General features: G+C 43.8%; 1 long non-coding RNA gene across 3 annotated transcripts; it reads left to right on the forward strand.

Annotated features, from left to right (window-relative positions):
- The first annotated feature begins 1,348 nt into the window (after positions 1–1,348).
- On the forward strand, positions 1,349–15,297 carry LOC308458356. 3 transcript variants are annotated; one of them, XR_013977266.1, is made up of 6 exons: positions 1,349–2,722; positions 4,663–6,230; positions 11,111–11,175; positions 11,554–13,003; positions 13,136–13,299; positions 14,760–15,297. It is a non-coding gene; the product is annotated as an uncharacterized lncRNA (long non-coding RNA). The 3 variants fall into 3 exon arrangements; XR_013977267.1 differs by having other exon boundaries at positions 11,554–13,299; positions 14,760–15,296; XR_013977268.1 differs by lacking the exon at positions 11,111–11,175 and having other exon boundaries at positions 1,357–2,722; positions 12,894–13,299; positions 14,760–15,256.
- Positions 15,298–20,191: the final 4,894 nt, after the last annotated feature.

The following is a 20,191-nucleotide window of genomic DNA, read 5'->3' on the forward strand; positions in this document are numbered from 1 at the left end:
ACCTTTGCATTTGGTCTATCCCCCAGTTTATCTATGGTGAGCAGAAGAGCTATGAATGACAATCATGATATAATTTCTTTTACAATGGCAGATCTAATCTATTTCTGTGACAGAGGGTGCATCAAGGTTCCATCAACTCTTTTGGCATACAAGACACGAATGACAGCAAAGCTATGAGTGATTGTGAAAGATGAGCACAAATCACTCTGCTGGAGCTTCAGCGGGGAAGAATGGGCATTGAAGTAAATAGTTCTCTTAGAAATCAGGGAATCACAGGGTTGTATCCAACAGAGTCATCTCGTTCATGCACGGACTTCTGCTTGTGCAGTGGTACATCGCCTCCCTCTCCTTTTTTCAGGCACCCCCCCCCCCAGATCTGTTCTGGGGTTCCAGATGGGACAATTTTGTTGGATATAACCCATACAGCTAAGCCATCTAGTCCAGCCCCCTACTAGACTGGAAATTACTGGTAGATAGCAGGGTGATTTGCAGAAGATTGGCAAAGTTTGCTGACTCCCAATGGTTTAACAGTAGCAACAAAACATACCCCCACTCCCAAATAATCCATAAATGCTAGAAGTTCCATTTTCTCATTTTACATGAGAGGGAGGAAATCTCAGAAACTTAAATCCCTGGGTCCTGGTTTGGACACCATGGGAAACTGTTCACCGTGGAAAATTGTACTCTAAGAAACCAGGAAGTTGCTTCTCCTTTCGCACCAAGTGTGCAAGAGGGGGAGGAAAAGAGGGCTGATTCAGCTTTAGGGTGCAATGGAGATATGGACCTGAATACGATCTCTCTCTTCTCCCCTCTCCCATCTGTACAGATCCTAAGAAATAGCATGCCTAACTTGGCTCTATTCTTACTTGAAAGCTTTTTGCACTCTTAGGATGATGCATTCTGAATCAGACTGTTCGATGGCAGCTTTAGCACAGATGGGGGAAAAGAAAAACCTCCTTGACATTTAGGCTATAATGAAACATCAAATAGAAAATATAGCTCATTAACCTCAAGGGATGTGTGATCAGGGCATTTGGATCCATTAGACTGGGAAGTGCCATACTTGCCTAATTGGAGAGCATGATATTCAGGAAATGTGCTCCCTTTATAAATAAAACAACTGGAGATGCTGCGTTATCTATATGCCATTTGTGATTTTGAGCAAGGCAGGTACATCAAAAAGTAAATAGCCTAATGAGATTCAAGTTGGCTTAGATGTGTGAGCAAAGGTTCATTTTAGGAGACTGCAGAGAGTGAAATTCCTCCCCCTCCCCACCTTCACAGAGAGTACAAAGAATTTGTTCAGATATCTTACCTGCTTTCAAGAAGGGCTGTCAGCATAACTGGATTTGTCAGGATAGTTCTATTTTTAAAGGAATGTCCCAAACCAGCCTCTCTGCACCAAGGCAGTTTTAATTTGGCTTTCCTTTTCGGCCTTTAGTTTTTCTGTAACACTCTCAAAAGCAGTTGTCGTGATGGGCCTAGCAGCTCAGCAAAGGAAAAGGAGATAAAAGCTTGTGTAGTTTGCAAAATAGATTAACATATGGTGAATTTGCTGGGATTCCGTGTCTGGCTTTCATTGTTTTATGGGGGTCTGTAGAACTGGTGGGCTGCAATTGTGGCTGAAACTTCCCCATCATTGCTTGGAGGCCTCTCCCCTGGGTCCTACCTCCACTGTCAAAAGCATCATGAATGTCACTTGCTGGGAATTACAAATGGGTACAATGGCCTTTGTGGTCAAGTCCTGATTTTGGTCTTTTCATGGGCATCTGGTTGCCCACTATGAGATCAGGGTGTTATATTAGAAGGGTCATTGGCCTGATCCAGTAAAATTCTTCTTACATCACATCCTTTTCATGGTGATCATTTTTATTTGTCTTTGGTGGAGGGGAAAGGGATAGCAGACAGAAAAAGCCTGGCACTGCACTCCTTCATTATGTTGCCTGCCACCCCAATCTCCAAGTGGTGTGAAATTTTAGGAGTCTAGGCACTTACCCAGGGTCTGTGTTTCCTTTGGAAATAAGGCACAGCAAAGACTGTGGTGTCTTTATGATATATGGTTTATTTGCGCATCTATACAACCTGAGTCTAGATGGAGGAAAATCCCAGCATTACATACCATACAGAGAGTCCCTTACATCTCCCACAGGTGCAGCAGGCTTGGATCTAAAGACAGAAATCCTCCATCCCTCCCCCTTGTTACAGCCTGCTACCATCAGCCCACATCATATTCTGCCTCTTCTTCCTCCTTGCTGCTGCTAACCTAGTGAAACCATTTCCCTCCATCCTATGTCATCCAAACCAGAAATCCTAAACTCTTCTTGTCTCTGACTGTGGCGTTTGTACGGAGCCCACAGTCGTCTCATGGACTATTGACCCCTACACCACTAATCCGCTGCCACCAACCAGGTCATCCCCGGTAAAATCACTTCAGCCTCAGTCAGGTTCTCAATTAATAAAGAAGAGTGTATTTTATTTCAGACACAAACAAACTTTTCCGGCATTCCAAACATTGTTACTCTTTACTTTCTTAGTCTTATTTTCCTCTCTCTATCTCTTCTACCTCCCCTCACTCAAGAACCTACTGCCCTCTCTATTTCCAACTGCCTGCCAGCTGCTTCTCCAACTGCCTTTCCCAACCAGCCAACCCACTAAAACCAACCAACTACCCACCAACAATTCCCAACAACTCAAACCTCGGGCTAAGCCCTTTTATACACAGGTAGGCTCTGCCTCCGGCTTTCCTATTGGTCTATATTTTTAACCCTATCTCTACCCCCTGTTCAAACATTTTCTAAATGAACGGGCAAATGCCACACTGCCCACTAACACACAGCTGCAGGAGGGGCCCCACACCAGCAGGAGCCTTGTTCCTCCAATGATCCCCACTCAGTTAGTTCTGCCAAGCTGGCCTGGCTCGCTAGCATAAGCTGAATCCAGGGGTTTCTGTGTTCAGCACAGTTTAGTCCAACCTTGATTAATTCTAACTTTTACTAAAGTCAAGAGTTATGAGTGACTTACACCCACATGCTCTGGCACCCAGAACCTATAACAGTATTAAATCGAATGCTCAGAGAACCGTGTCATGAGTTTCCATTCCAAGAATTTGGCATTAATATTGAAGAAGTGCAGTGCATCTTGTGAGTGAGCAGAAGGGATCCTTGATCATCCCATATGGTCACACACACTAACAACATTTTGAAAATAAATATCGGTCCAGAGAATATGCTGACTTTGATTTGGTGTTTTACTAGGGACAGGTGTCCCCTCCAAAAAGGAAAAAGGGGGAAAGAGGCTTTCTCTAGTAAATAGAGGCTTTTGTTTTTGTTTTAAAATATAGACCACTTACAAGTATTGAACAATATACAACGTAACCTGAAATATGTTTATCACAAAAAACATAATCGAAAAAATGAAGCAGCAGAAGTCTGTGAGAACATAGAGGTATCAAATTCAACCTTAAGGCAAAAGGGTATGTTTCCAAGAGGCACCAAAAGCAAATAATTCATGGTGCCTTGTGAGGTTCAGAGGGAAGGAATGCAGAATAAATGAATTCAAAGTGCATTTAAACACACACACCCAAAATCTCCTGGGAACTGTAGTCTGTTAGAGGTGCTTAGAATTGTAGCTTTTTAAGTAGAAAACTACAGTTCCCAGGTTTTTTGTAGGGGAGTGCTTTAAATGTAAAATGTGTCCATAGCCTGAGTTGAAAGTACAAATTTCACATCTGTGCATCTGTAGATGCTTGGATGTCCAGATGTTTTGCAGAAGCATTGGCAAGACTATCGATCCCTTTAAAACAGGAACTGCTCTCCTGCAGTTCTTGTTCGGAAGATGCTTTGTCAAGACGGCTTGGATACCAATGACATTTATTGGAATTATAATTGACTTCATGATTTGTTTCTCCTACAGCTTGTTGGCCAAGTGAGTTTGATTGGTTGGCTCAGAGAGGGGGGGGGAAGTGTTGCCCTGGAGTTTCCAATGTGAAGGATGATTGATTGAGAAGCTATTTGAGCAGACACTGTTCAGATGACAAGAACACTTGATTTACTCGCAGTCGCTAGCCGTAACTGGGAGCTGAGTACATGCTCAAAGGCTTAAAGTGACAACTGCAATAGAATAACCCTCATGTCTTAGCCCAAAATATCCCTCGGCTATGAACTTCACAGCTGTCTTATTGTCCTACTCTGTACAATAATTTAAGAAGAATAAGAGATTGCTCTCTGATTACTAATCGTGCCTGAGGCCCAGATCTCAACAGAGGTACACAACACCTTTTGAAAGCAATGTAAGGATGTAGAAAAAATTGTTTTTCAGTGCCAGCCAAGCTAATTCACAGTTTCTGGACCTATGAGCTGATGAGAAAATAGCTAACAATGGCTAAACACCTATGTAGTTTGTGATGCCTACAGAAATCTGTATTTTAGGGGCATATGCTTACAGAATTTGTACAGAATGTGTGTATTAGGGAATAGTGTGCATAAAATTGCATAGAACTTAAATGCAATTTAGGCAGAATGGGGTTAATAAATAAACTGTGGTGAATGGAATGGAAAGGTATTTATTTTTGAATGCGTATGAAACTGACACAGAAGAGAAATAAACTGATATATTCCATCCCTAAGTTTATGCAATCGTTCTTTCTTTTCCTTCTTTCCAAAGCACTTGTAGACCCAGCTGACCTAAGCAACTTGGTTGCTAACAGAATGAAATATCTGTCTCTACAAATCTGAAGGGTACAAACCTCCTGGCAGTACCCAGTCATTCTTACACGGAGCTCATTTGGACATAGCTGAACATTCATTCTGCAGCTGTCCTTGAACCACCTCTGCGAACGCAAACACAAGGAAATGGAGCCACTCGCCTTTTCCTCGACTGAAACACCAAGCGGGTGTTGCTTTTGCAGAACCACAGTGGTTTTAAGAATGCCGAAAGAATGTACCAATTCTTGTCGTCACCACTTTAAGGGCAGAATGAGGGTTTTAATCTGTGTTAGCTAATCCCTGGTTTGGTTCTTGTTATCATTTAATTTGGAATAAAATGTGATGGCACAGGTGGGGTTCTGCAACAAAATGGTGCAGCATGGAATGCTTCTGTTGAGGGTTCCATTCCATTTCCTGCCCCACCCCTTAATTCTCGTCTCCAATGCTCAGTTACTATCCCGTGACAACGTAGTGATGGTAGGCAGGGGAATGGGGGAATCAGATGAGCGACTGTTAGGGAATTTTACGATAAAGGGCAGAGTGATGCTACTTTTGTTACTACTTTGGTTATTACTAATGTTACAGATATTACTAATTACACATTACTAATGTGGGTGGTGCTGTGGGTTAAACCACAGAAACTAGGGCTTGCTGATCAGAAGGTCGGCGGTTTGAATCCCTGCAACAGGGTGAGCTCCCGTTGCTCGGTCCCTGCTCCTGCCAACCTAGCAGTTCAAAAGTATGTCAAAGTGCAAGTAGATAAATAGGTACCGCTCCGGCGGGAAGGTAAATGGCATTTCCGTGTGCTGCTCTGGTTCTCCAGAAGTGGCTTAGTCATGCTGGCCACATGACCCGGAAGCTGTACGCCGGCTCCCTCGGCCAGTAAAGAGAGATGAGCGCCGCAACCCCAGAGTCGGTCATGACTGGACCTAATGGTCAGGGGCCCCTTTACCTTTACCTAATGTTACACATAAGCAATGACCCTGACAGCTTGAAGATTGGAAACGGGGGGAAGGATAAGTCGCTTTTCTGTACAAAGGCATCCGACACAATCTACAAAGTTTGAAGCCAAACACAACATTGGTCACATTTCTATTATCTGTTCTGCATTTAACAAAAGTTGGTGGGAGGCTGTTTTCCAGCCTAATTGCCAGGGAGGGAGGCATCCTTTGAGGTGACTTGCCTGGGAAAGGGAGCAATAACCCTCTCTGTGTGCTGTGAGTTTCATGATGATCACCTCCTCCTGCCAATTAGGCTTGAAAATATTTCAAGTGCTTTTTCCCCAAGCCTAATTGCTGCTGTGGAGTGTGTGAGAGGGTATGAATCTCCCTTCCGCCCCTTCTCTCTATTTCTGTGTATGCATTAGAGAGAGCAATGGAAAGAGTTTGTGTACGTTGCATTGGGCTGACTGGTACATGATCCCCAGAAGATTAATCCTGAGGGAATGAGGTCCTCGTGCTAAAAGGGGGTTTCCTGTTCCTGATTCCTGACAATGCTGGGCCAGATGAACCAATGGTGTGATTCTTCGTAAGCTAACTTTCAATATTCCAGGCAGGGTTTCCATTATACATTTACATTTGCACTCTCTTGTGAAAAGCTTTCTGCCAGAAGAAAGTACAGTGGTACCTTGGGTTCTTAACCTGAAACTGTTCTTAACCTGAAGCACCACTTTAGCTAATGGGGCCTCCCGCTGCCGCCGTGCCGCCGGAGCATGATTTCTGTTCTCATCCTAAAACAAAGTTCTTAACCCGAGGTACTATTTCTGGGTTAGCGGAGTCTGTAACCCGAAGTGCATGTAACCTGAAGCGTATGTAACCCGAGGTACCACTGTAACACAAAAGAAAGGGTTCTAGATAGTCCTCTGCTAGTTGTCTACTTGTAGGGAGTTGTGTGGCTTCCTTCCTTCCTTCCTTCCTTCCTTCCAAAATGATAATCCCCCTTGCCTTCCAAAGTGATCAATGCATTCTACCATCTCTGGATTGCATGGCGAAGCCCCAGGCCCTGCAATTCCCTTAGATAATAAACACACAGACACAAATGTTTAGGAGGTTAATGGGATAAAATAGGCCACAACTTTATTGGTTACAGATGTGAGTGGTTTGGCTTAGGCATCCAGACTATATCCTGGCTCCTGCCCATCTGCAGAGAGTCTCATAAGGTTAAATCACCGGTAGGGGGAGCCCTATGATATAATAGGGCACCCCCAGGGTCTCCGATAGGGTCATGGCATGGCCTTAGCTCACGCCCAGGTTTTGGACAGGATCCACACCCCCAGATCCAATTAATGGGATACCCTTAACGAGGAGGGGCAGGCGGAGGCAACAACCTCCCCTCCCATAAACAAGACTTACTCAACGCCTAACCTTACAAAGTTGTGACGATTGCTACAAGGTAGGCGAAATCCAAATGGCTGGTGCCAATTTGCCAAGTGGAAAAATCCCTACTGGACTGCCAGTTGATTTGTGTGGAGTCTTCCCAATAAAGAGAACCTTGAAAGCACACTCCCCACCCTAGCAAGAGCTGGTTTCTTGCACTCATTTATCTAGGCAGCCTTCTCCATCAAGGAGGTCTTGTTCCAATGCACATTAGCAGCGGCTGGCTGGAAATGTTTAATGCCCATTTCCTGGCTGTGTGCCAATCAGGACAAAAAACTTAGAAGGGAGGAAGAAAGAGCAGCAAGGAATGGAGGTAACAATTTGGATTCATTTCAGGATATTAAATGTTGGCTCTGGTGCCAACCTTTTGTTGTTGTTGCTTTTGTTTTGTGTGTGTGTGTGTTTTGGGGAGTGTCTTAATTTCAGATTCATGGCTGGATTTCATCACCAATAGGGGATACACCGTGAAAGCAAATGCAGATCTGATTGCCTCCTTTTGTTTGCTTTTCTTCCGAGGGAAATGAACTATCTTTAGCTGCTCAGAAGTTTGAAATAACAAAAGGCTTCCCCTCCCCTGTAACACAGCTGGCAAGGGACCCCTCCCCCAATTTCTTAATACCTTGATATCTGGAGCCATCCTAGCAAACTAATGCTGGTGCAAATAGGTGGGAAGCCCCAGCAAAATCCCCTGATATTGAAGTGCTTCTGAGTAGACCAGAATGCTGGAGAAATATTTACTGAACAGTAAAACACAAAAACACTACCTTTGGCCACAATAAGTTACGGTCAAAACTCCCACCTTGGCCCAGACTGTAAGGAATTACCAAGTGCCCAGAGAATGAGTCTTGAAAGGGGAAGTTGGTTTTGCAAAGGAAGAAAACACCTGGGAAAATTGGGAGCAGATTTGAGCACAGAGCTAATGCCCACCCCCCACCCCCGACTGCTAATGCTCCCTCATGATGCATTTGACACCATGGCTATAAACAATTAGAGACAAAGCACAGTGATGAGCCAATGTGTATTCTCCTCCACCCACACTTTGAGTACCGTATTTTTTGCTTTATAAGACTCACTTTTTCCCTCCTAAAAAGTAAGGGGAAATGTATGTGCGTCTTATGGAGTGGATGCAGTCTGCGCAGCTATTGCAGAAGCCACAACAGCAAGAGGGATTGCTGCTTTCACTGCGCAGCAATCCCTCTTGCTGTTCTGGCTTCTGAGACTCAGAATATTTTTTTTCTTGTTTTCCTCCTCCAAAAACTAGGTGCATATTGTGGTCTGGTGCGTCCTATAGAGCGAAAAATACGGTGCATGCTCATTGATCCATTTGATTCTTTCCCCACTTCATTGCCTTCTCCCCAAGAGCATACATTGCCTCTCTCTTAAGCCTCCTTTGGGACATGAACCAATCAGATGGAGAGACAACACAATTCATTGGCAGAGCAAACCCTTTGCAAAAAGAAGGTCTCAGGTTCAGTGCCTGACACTTCCAGTTTAAGAAAAGAAGGTCCAGTTACCGGATAAGGAGAGCAGGCACAATTCTGCTCAGCTGAATACTTCCCTGGAGCTCAGTGGTAGAGAAGATATTTTGTGTGTTGAAGGTGCCCGATTCCATTCCTGGCATCCCCTGTTAAAATGATCAGATTGGTTGGAGCATGGGGCTGATAACAACACGGTTATCCCAAGTATGGGATAACTTCATATTCCTGCATTGCAGGGCTTGGACTACTAGAAGATGCTCAGGGTCCCTTCCAGCTCTGTGATTCTATGAATTCTATGTGACAGACTTCTTCTTGATTCCTGGAGAGTGGCTGCCAGTCAGAGTACACAACATTGGGCTTGGCAGACAAATATTCTGAGCTGGTCTGAGGCAGCTTCCCATGTGTGATTTCTTACAAGCTTTCAAGAGGTTGTTGTTGTTGTTGTTGTTGTTGTTGTTGTTGTTGTTGTTGTTTAGTCATTTAGTCGTGTCCGACTCTTCATGACCTCATGGACCAGAGCACGCCAGGCACTCCTGTCTTCCACTGCCTCCTGCATTTTGGTCAGACTCATGCTGGTAGCTTCGAGAACACTATCCAACCATCTCATCCTCTGTCGTCCCCTTCTCCTTGTGCCCTCCATCTTTCCCAACATCAGGGTCTTTTCCAGGGAGTTTTCTCTTCTCATGAGCTCCACGATCTGTCCTTCCAGTGAGCACTCAGGGCTGATTTCCTTAAGAATGGATAGGTTTTATCTTCTTGCAGTCCATGGGACTCTCAAGAGTCTCCTCCAGCACCATAATTCAAAAGCATCAATTCTTCAGTGATCAGCCTTCTTTATGGTCCAGCTCTCACTTCCATACATCACTACTGGGAAAGCAGTGTCATACATCAAGAGGTAAGCAGTGTCAAAAGACATTGTGCAGCCCAGCTGAGGCACCCCCAAATTTCCTTAGTAATAAACTGATTAATATTTCAGTCGAGCCCTCTAGTATAGTAAATACAACCTGAGCAGTTTCCCTCCAAAGCCAGCTTCTCCTCACAGCAGTGATAGACAGCCTGGGCTGTCAAGATGGCGTCTCTTTCTTTTAAGATGGGAGCTTGCAATGTCAAGCAGGCCAAGCCAGGTTCATCACAGTATTTGAAACATTTCCAAATTGCTTCTGGTGTTTGCATATACATGCTGATATGGCTGGTTTGAGTTATACTCAGGATTCCTATCATGGCAGACAGTAATGAACTGCAGGCTTTGATACTGGGAAAGCATCCTTATCCCCTTTTCAGGTTAATTAAGCAGCTTCTGGCTCCCCTTCTAGCTCAGTCCCTATAGATGCATTTGGAACACAATGTTTATTGATGGATCAATTAGGAGAGAAGCTTCTCCAAGCATTAGTTAACAAAAAATGTTGGGGGGGGGGGAGGATTTCACAGTAATGTTAGAAATAATTTCCTACTTTCCGGAACAGAGGGATCTGTCCTTATTTTAGCTTCCTTCTATCCCCAGCCCTAGTTATCCCTGTGTGATTTAGAGATTGCCCCATCACCTCTCATCCTGCTTTACCATCCATGCTCACTTTGGCTTCGTAGCACATGAGCCTAATTATTCTTTCCCCCAAAAGTGAGACTCATAATATTCTGCTCTTGAACATGAGCACATGCAAGCCAACCATTCTGGAAGCTCTCTTAATTTTGCCAGCCACAAAGCTTCAATCTACCCACTTCAAACAGATCCAGAAATCAAAGGAGATGAAATTAGAAAGCGATGATTCCCCACACCCCAATATATGCTCTGAATTTCTCTCTCTAATTGTACAGTTTTGGGTTAAACCACAGAGCCTAGGACTTGCTGATCAGAAGGTTAGCGGTTCGAATCCACGTGACATGGTGAGCTCCCGTTGCTGCCAACCTAGCAGTTCAAAAGCACGTCGAAGTGCAAGTAGATAAATAGGTACCACTCTGGCAGGAAGGTAAACAGCATTTCCGTGTGCTGCTCTGGTTCGCCAGAAGTGGCTTAGTCATGCTGGCCACATGACCCGGAAGCTGTACGCCGGCTCCCTCAGCCAATAAAGCGAGATGAGCGCCGCAGCCCCAGAGCCGGTCACTACTGGACCTAATGGTCAGGGGTCCCTTTACCTTTACCTAATCACTCTTTTAAAGAAACAAATGTCATAGTATTTTTCTTTGTTCTCACCGTATCTTATCATTATTCAGAAAAAATATTAATTCTTATTAAAAAAATTAAAAGCAATTTAAAAAATCCTGAATCAAAATATACACAATGATAAGAATATATTATGGGGAGGGTCTCAATAGTAGAGTATTTGCTTTGCATTTAGGAAGACTCAGATTCAATCCCCAACATCTTCAGATAGGATTGGGAGAGAAATCCTAAACAGCTGCTGCCAGTCAGTGTAGGTAATGCTAAGCAGTATAAGCCAGCTTCCTATGTTCCTAATACAATATAAGATACAGTTCTGATTTACTGTAAAACTGACAGTAGAGATAGCTAGGATCAATCCTCTGGGAAGGCTTGTCTGAATTAAAACTTCTTCAATAGGCACTGAAACTCCAGTGAGCCATTTTTTGACTGTAATCTTCTGCCTGAAGAACTAGTAATTTGAAGTAAGTATAACTTGAGTTTGTGGATCATAAATTTTGGATTAGCACTGTCCAATCTGTCTTCGAAGGCAAGGGATGAGAGGGAGAATGCCAGTTTAGGGATTACTCAGTGAAAATATAAACACAGACATGTGCTTGGAATATTGAAAATGGTACTAGATATTCGCACCTAACTTTGCTGAAGCTGCAATAGGCCAAGTATTGTATTTCTGAATATTCACTTGTGGCAAAATGCTGCATTTTTGACTATGGCATGTGAATGAATTGGTTCAGGGAAGGTGGAAAGAACAGGAAAGGGGGATTGATTCCATCTGGCATACTGTGATGGAATGATCAACACAGTGTGGCATTGAATACCTCTCTATGTTTTATATTTTACAGCCTAGCAAGCCACCTTATGCTGGATCAGGTCACTGAATCTGAACATAGGTGTATGTTGCTCAGAATTATCTACAATGATTGGCCGCAATGCTCCTACTTGGAGATGCTGGGAATTGAACCCAGAACCCTTTTCATGCAATGCCTATGGCTAAGGCAAGTTATAAATAAGACATACTAACAAGAAAGCACCTGTTCTTTGTACTGATAAACTCCTGTGGAAGTGGTAAACAACAAGGTTAGTTGATTAGACATCGACTATGTGATTTGACAAAACTCAAATGACTAAGTGAGGTCATGGTCTGCCACCTTTCTTGTTTCTTCTGACCGCAAAGCCATTGAGCTGGTCTCTGAAGAGGACTGGAGGTTGTTTTCCGAGCAGCAATATGGCTTGTTGGAAAGTAGCAAATAAAGTTCTTAATGTTATCACCAGTGTTTACATAGCCATTTTGTGGCACAACCATTCCAAGGAGAGCAGCCTGCTAGCTTTACAGTTGTACCTTGGGCTACAGACGCTTCAGGTTACAGACTCTGCTAACCCAAATAGTACCTCAGATTAAGAACTTTGCTTCACGATGAGAACAGAAATCGTGCAGCAGCGGGAGGCCCCATTAGCTAAAGTGATACCTCAGGTTAAGAACAGTTTCCGCTTAAGAATGGACCTCCAGAATGAATTAAGTTTTTAACCTGAGGTACCTCTATAAATGAAAAGAGTCGATAATACTTGCAACACCCCAAATGAAGAGATAAGACTCAAGTCTTTGGGGGATTAAAAATGAGCAACAACTTTTCTGGGGTTCTCTTTCCACTCCCTGCCCTCCAGTGTTGGGTGTCCAGTGTGAGGCATATTTGTCCTTCTTTCTCAGCATTTTTGGGGTGAGCTCCAGGGCCTATGCCTGCTATTCCTCCTACCCGTAGTCCCACATTTATGTGCAGAGGAAAGTTTAGGGTTGTATTCATTGTAACACAAAGGAGATTGCTTGACAGAACCCTTTCCCCTCTTCCCCCCACCACAAACTATTCAGAGGGTTATCTTGACCCTTTGGAGCAAATTTGGGAATGGTGTGGGGATAGAAGAGTGTGGGGAGAGACCCATTGTGTTAGTACAATGATTTAGGTGAATAGAGCCCTTAGTCTCATCAACACCCATGGCTAGCCCAAAACATTTTGGTACCAGAGGCAGAGCAGCTAGCTGTGCCCCTTTCCCTTCTAAACCAAGGTGCCCAGGGCTAGTAACACCTGGAGCAAAAAACAAGTCCTACATGCAGAAAAGCCTCCTCCGTAGCAGTAGAAAATACAATAATAACAAAACAAACTAATGATTTGCTGCCTTCTCATGACAGCCATAATCCACCGCCTGAGGTAGCTGTTTCACTGTCTAATGGTAGGACCAGCCTTATTAAAACTCCATGAATCTTGTTGGGTTTGTATGGATGAGTTGATGGACCTCAAGGTAAGGCCCTGCTCTTATTCCTCCTAGCCTCATGGCACTGAAAGTTCAGGTCTGAGGAAGCCTCCCTTTCCCTGAAAAGATGTCACATGATGCTCGCCAAATGTTGATTTCTGTTTTCTTCCCCTGAACCAGCACAGAATCTTTAGCCCTTCCGATATTGCTGAACTACAACAACCGTCATCCCTGGCCACTTGCCATACTTCCTAAGGTTAATAGGACTTGGACTACCTCAGGAGAACTAAAGATTCCCCACACCTGATGCCGATTCCCCCTGCCACTGCTGCCACACACGTGAGGTAAAATATTTCCATGCAGTCCCAGTAACAGACAACTACTTGAATCCACACACTGTTTCCATACAAACCAAAGGGAGAGAAGGGAGGTGCATCTCTGATTTTAAAGACTCTGCATGTGGCTGTACTGCAAGTCGCTCTTCATTCTGTCATCCTCCTGAGGTGTTGGGTGCAAAACTGCTCCCCTTCAACGCCCAACCTGAGGGTTCCCTGGCAAAGCGGAGTCATGAAAAATAAATGCCAAGATTCTGTTCCAGCGCCCCTTTGATTCTGCCCAGATTGTGGCATGATGACAACCGTTCCGTATTAAAGGCATTAAGAGTCACAAAGACCTCACGCTGACCTCTTAAATCCAGATAATAACAAAGGAACATCAAGGTCCTTGCCCTTTGAAACTCATGTAATGCCAGCAGATGAAGCGGCAAATCATCTCAAGGGACTGTATTGAAGCCTAAATATCTGAGATTGATTCAGCTGAGCTCTGGCAGATGTGCCAAGGCCTTGGGCTGGGGAGCTGCATGTGCTTTTGTGCACCCGGGTGACACTTGGATCAAAGCTATTGTTTTGTTTTTTTAAAAAGAGGCACCATCATTTCCCAACAGCTGTCCATGTTTTTCTTTACAAATTACACTACACGAGGGCAAGTCATATGACACTGCTCCTACAGGACAGCCACAGGGAAAAGAGGAGCTTGGCCTGACTTCTACTGCCAGTGACCCATGCTTGGATGATCTGAGCATGTGCTGTGGCAACATGGAGTTGTTTTGGTGCACTACAGTTTAGGCATGTGGCAGAAGCAGCTGGAAATCAGTACGGAATATATATTTCTCTTGAAATGCTGACCGCCATGCTTTGAAATGATTGTGTGGCTCACCCAACATGCGTGCGTGCACATGCACACATACGCGCGCACGCATACACACACACACACACACACACACACACACACACACACATCCTATCGTTCAGCCCGGACACTGAGGTCCAGCTCTGAGGGCCTTCTGGCGGTTCCCTCACTGTGAGAAGTGAAGTTACAGGGAACCAGGCAGTGGCCTTCTCGATAATGGCGCCTGCCCTGTGGAACACCCTCCCACCAGATGTCAAGGAAATAAACAACTATCTGACTTTTAGAAGACATCTGAAGGCAGCCCTGTTTAAGGAAGTTTTTGATGTTTGATGTTTTATCACTTTATTATTATTATTATTATTATTATTATTATTCGGCCGGGAGTCACCAAGAGTGGCTGGGGAAACCCAGCCAGATGGGTGGGGTATAAATAATAAACTATGATGATGATGATGATGATGATGATGCCATACTAGGGATGAACCTACCTAATTTTCCTTTTCTGAAATAACACGCAAACAGAAACACAGCTATCCTTTGAAATGTGCATTTCTCATTTTGAAAAACCATTCATTGCAATTTTCTGACTAATCATTATCCCACTACCACTCCCTAGACTCCCAGCCTTGTTCCCTTGGGGGTGCCTCATCTGGTTCCTCCCACCACTCCTCTGCATCCTACCAGTCCATGACATGGTGCCATCGGCAGACTCTTCTTATGAACATTATGATGCCTGTCTGAAATCCAGAAGAGTCACTGCCAGTCAGTGTAGATGATACTAAGCTAGCTGGAGCAACGGTCTTACTCAGTATGAGGCAGTTCCCTACCTTGCTGTGGAGCTAAGCAAGCAGAGAGTTCCAGTGGCCACGACAGTGGTGAGTTTTGAGAATTTCCATTCCACCTTAAGGAGCAGACGTGTGGAACTGTTGCGTGTCACATGTCTGTTTACATTCCAGCACAGCTTGCTGGGAACTTCCGTTGTGTGTATTCCTTTTGCTTTTCCCTGTCTCTCTGAGAAGACGAAGAGAGAGAGACAACATGTTTCTTTGTCCTGAGTTATGATTAATAAATCTGTAGTTGTAGTATGCTTTCACAAGCCTCACGCCTATTCTTTGTGTGCTGTTCGATCTGCTGATAGTGTGCCCTGGCTTTGAAGCCCAGGTCGCTGATTTATGCGGCCCTCTGCATGCCAGCTTACTTCCCAAATGAATATCTCCATGAGCTTTTGGGTCAGATTGGGACTGTATTGTGGAGGGCAAGGATGAGGATGCCGTTGGACTACAACTCCCATCATCTCTAATCAATGACCATGCTGGCTAGGGCTGAAGGGAATGGGGAACCAACAATATCTGGAGGGGCATAGGCTCCTCATCGCTAGTGTAAGGTGCAATCTGTCCCCCTGTAGAGTGGCGGCTGGATTATGAGAATTCAAAATGAAACTGCTCAATGCTAGCACATAGCTATTGAAAAGCAAATCCAAATTCATAGGTACATGACGCTGTTCAAAACTACAGAGGGAGTTCTATAACAATCCTCTCTCTTTGTACCAGAAGAAGATGTCTCTGGTACTTTCCTTTCCTTCAAACACAGTGAGCAAACATCACATTTTGCTGCTATCAAGCACCAGCCTGCCTCTGTCTTTGCTCTCCTCGTCTCATTTTATGCTCTCCCCCTTTATCTCTTGACATATTTTGGCAAGCCCTCTGTAGCTTGCAATGCCAATGCAATATATTTTGCACATGAATTTCGATTAGAAGATGCTGCTTTGATGAATGCAAGACTGTGAAGGCTCGATCGCGGAGAGCCGAAACAGGTTATTCCCCTTTTCTATTTTGAGTTGCGAGAAATAAGCTCTACTAAATGGTCCTCAAACAAGAGAAAGCTGAAGATTCAATAACTATATGGAAGGATTCTGCTGAGAACAGATGGCAAGTGTGTTTGTCTTTTCATGCTCTTGTGAAAGGATAACTTGCAACCCTAGGAGATTTCAGTTCTAGGACACGGCAGAAAATAGCTGACTATGAATGTCAATATGCGCCTTTTCTGCTTTGGCCAGTTGTCCATATAGCCTGACTCCTGCTGATACCATCTGGCAAGTCTTAAGGGCATCAGAAATGTTGGCACCCCTTTCCTTAGTTGAAACTGTGTCTAACTGTTGACTTTGTGGGGGCCTCTCATTTTCTGCCTGCTGGTTCAATTCCAGAAGAAGTTTTACCAAAAAAAAAACCCACCAAGGTAATACAAAAGCATAATAAATAAAAAATCTTACATAATTCTCATCAATTACACAATGACATTATTAAAAGCACCATAAAAATAATATAGATATCTGAAATGACCCCACCACACACACATGAAAGCTTTCTACCCCTTATAGCTTTCAATACCGTCAAAAAGTCTCCCTAGAGGGTCAGAAGCATTCACCAACCTTGAGCAGTGAGTTGTACAGGGTTGCAGCAGGAAGGAAGAGAATTAGCTTGAAGCTCAGCACCGGTGAATCCGAAGAGATATCCCCAACCATTGCAGTACTTTACAACTCACACTGCAATGTTTCATAAAGTTCCCAGACTCTCTGGAGAGGCTTTTGTGGGGGGGAAGTATTGGGGTCTTCAAAAGAGTAGGGAATGGTTCATTGCACAGATTTGTATTCTAGTTGCACAGTGCTGGATATTATTATATAAATGTTTGTAGGCCGATTACACCCTCATAGCAGACAGAGTGCTTTAGATTTACATTTAAAATACGTTGCACTATTCCACACTTAATAATCCTAAAAGTTAACATAATTTCTAAAATATCAATTTTTAGACAAAAGATTAATGAGAGTCATTTGGTGTGTTCTTTACGGCCTCGCTGCTAATTATATTATGCTATATTCGATCTGCCATTACCTTTCCAATTAAACTCTGTAATTTTAAAAAGTGCCCTCATTAGTTATTTGATTACTTAACAAACCTCTTTTGTAAAGCTAATCTCTCATCTACCCTCTGGAATACCACTATATCTTTTCTGGATAGCATCTGGAAAACATCCACTTCAATATTTTAACACTAACTTCTAGCTACCATGATATTGAAATTGGTATCTTTGCTTCACTGCGTTCTGGCTGGTATTTAAAAGCAGCGACCTCTTCAAGCAGAGTTCTATAGTTACCGTAATCACTGACAGAATTAGAATGTAGCAAATGCCACACTATCGAACCGCAAGGAAAGGCTCCAAACCTTTATTTAACACATGGCATTGGATTAACTAGGGCCACAAATGTATTAACATTTAACAGCAAAGGAGATCTGCAGCAGATTGAACTGTGCAGACCCATTTGACAAAGGCAGGAGGCAAGTTGCTTCAGCCCTCTTCAGCTTCAATGAAGGTGAGCCTGACCCAGCTATTTGTGTGGCGAGTTCCCGCCTCCCCCCAGTAGGAATAAAGACGCATGACACTGTTATTTTAGGTTAATGGGCTAAAATTGGCCACAACTTTATTGGTTACAGGTGATGAGCGGTATTGGCTTAGGCATTGGTCCTAACCGACTATCCGGCTTCAGCCTGTGTGCTTGAAGACCAGGAAGGGTTAACACCAGCAGGGGGAGCCCTGCTGATGCACATCAACTAGGAACTCCCCCGGGGTCACCGATCAGGGGCGTGCCTTAGGCCCTCACTTCATAGGCTTCGGACAGGGCCACGCCCCCCGGAATCCTTTATCGGACTACCCTTCAATATCTGGAGGAGGTGATGACGCTTCCTCCCCCCATCCATCTACATAACAATACCCCTACCAATGCCTAACCGCCAGTACCAAGGAAGCTGTGAAAAACCAAATGGCTGGTGCCAATTTGCCAAGTGGAAAAAATTCCTACCGGGCCCCTTAACGGCGACCAACCAAGGTCCATAGCAAGGTCAGAAGGGAAACCTTGAAGGGAGGGTGAGTGGGAAACCAAGCAGCTGAGCGGCCAAAGATGGAGATTCCCAGCTGCGCCTGCCTTAAATGGGTCAGGCCACACCCCCTGGGCCAGCCGATTGGCTGGCCAGGGGATGACGCGGCCGAGGATTCCCCTAATTGCGCGGAGGCTGAGACCCAGTCCCCGTGCGCGTGTTGGGGGCGTAAAGCCCGCAACACCACCTCCTCCCGAGCTCGGAAGTGGCTTAACCATAAATTGGGGGTGGGGGGGGACCTTTTCCAGTTTAGCCCATCATGGGCAATCTTTACGGGAGCCACATGCCAATGGTGGGCATGGCCAGAGGCAAAATGGGCGTGGCCAGAGGCACAATGTGCAACCAACTGTCCTTGTACTAAACTCTCAGAACAGAGACTTTCAAATCGGGCCGACAAGAGGCAAGCCGTGGGCTTAGAAGCCTTGCTGAAACCCCAACTCTTGACAGCTTTCCCCTTGCCCCACTACAGGGTTTGAGTTGAAAGAACAGAAAGAGTGGTGGAGTGCCCTCATGATGCATTTATATAGAGATTGTCGTACCCCACATGTGCCTACATGACCACTTCAGTCAGCAGAATTGGCACCTTTACAAATGCCGCATAATACCTGCACCGTATCTGTGAGAATTCAGTCGTTTGGTGTGGAACCACTGACACTTTGGAACTCCCTGCCTATTGAAATCAGGCAGATGCCTTCACTGCATCTTTTTCCATGCCTGCTGAAAACAGTATTATTCAGTCAAGCCTACCCAGATGTTTCAAAAGTTTGTATGAGTTTTAATTTGTTTTAGTCTATTATGTAAAATGCTTTTGTAGTTTCTGCATGTTTTAAATTATGGCTGTATTTTTTTAACGTGAAAAATTTATTGTTTTATCCTTTTTGTAAACTGCTTTAGGTCCCCCCCCCCAACAATCAGTTTTATTAAATAAACAAATAAATAAATAAATAAATAAATATATATATATATAAATAGTAAATAAATTATTGTTCTCTTGAAGAAATCACCTTAAATATGAGAATGTGTAAATTTCCTTTTAGATTGCAAAATATCCCCCTGTATATTAGAGGTTAGGGAAGAAAACCTCCTCTTTAAAAACAGTTTATTGAGACTATACAGAGCTAAGAAAAACAAGCTTCTAACTGAGAATAAGAAAGCAAACGGGAATCATTTTTCTCTGCTCCACAGTAGCCATGGTTTGGCGCAATCTTTATGCCATGATAGGCTAGGTTTTATTTGAAATTTTCACTGTGGCTGCTGGAAGTTCTGAAGAGCCAAGTCGTTTCCCAGTTTGCAGTTTAAAAATGTGAAAGGGGGCTTGCCTCTTCAACATGTTTGCTCTGATTGCACTAAATAATGATCTCAGGGCCAGTTGCAAGAAATAGCAAGCAGGGAGTAGGAAGGAATGAGACAGGTTTTTAGGTTATGTTATGCCTTTAATAGGTTATGTTACATTCTGGAGTATGATATGTTTTTATAGATTATGTCTGAATAGGATGAGAGTGTTGGAGATACGTGCAAATGTGTATGTGAACCCGGTCTTTGGGTGGGTGTTTGATTTTCGTTGTTGTGTATACTGTGTATATACGGACAATGACAATAAATTTATCTTAAATCTTAAATCTTAAATCTTAAATGTTATGGTAACTTTCAAACAGAAAGTTGTTGCTCATCAGGATTTCTCTCTACTGTTGTTCAGCTCAGTGTCTCTTAGCAGCCCTCTGAAGGTCACAGTTCACAGTTCTGACCACACTTACATCTGCCAAGGGTTCCCAACATGTGCTCTAGAGAATATGACATCATCGTCAGTTCACACTTGTTTGGTGTGGAGAGCAGGCATCAATGAATTCATAGGCTGATGGGTTTCTGAGATGGTGAAAAGTTACAGCAAGAGTATATAGGAATACTCTCACATATAGAGACAAATTAAGATGCCACAAGATAGATAGATGATAGATAGATAGATAGATAACTGTAGCATAAAAGTTCATTACTTAAAGTGCTTTAATGTTCTTGGCTCATATCCCAAGACATGAAAATAAGCCTGCAATTAATATATGCTGTCACTTAAAACTGTTGGCCAAAGTTTCCTACATTTGGAATAGATATTCATTGGACT

The sequence above is a fragment of the Podarcis pityusensis genome (genome assembly GCF_964106645.2).
Source record: "Podarcis pityusensis genome assembly, chromosome: 11".
Classification (NCBI taxonomy): Eukaryota; Metazoa; Chordata; class Lepidosauria; order Squamata; family Lacertidae; genus Podarcis; species Podarcis pityusensis.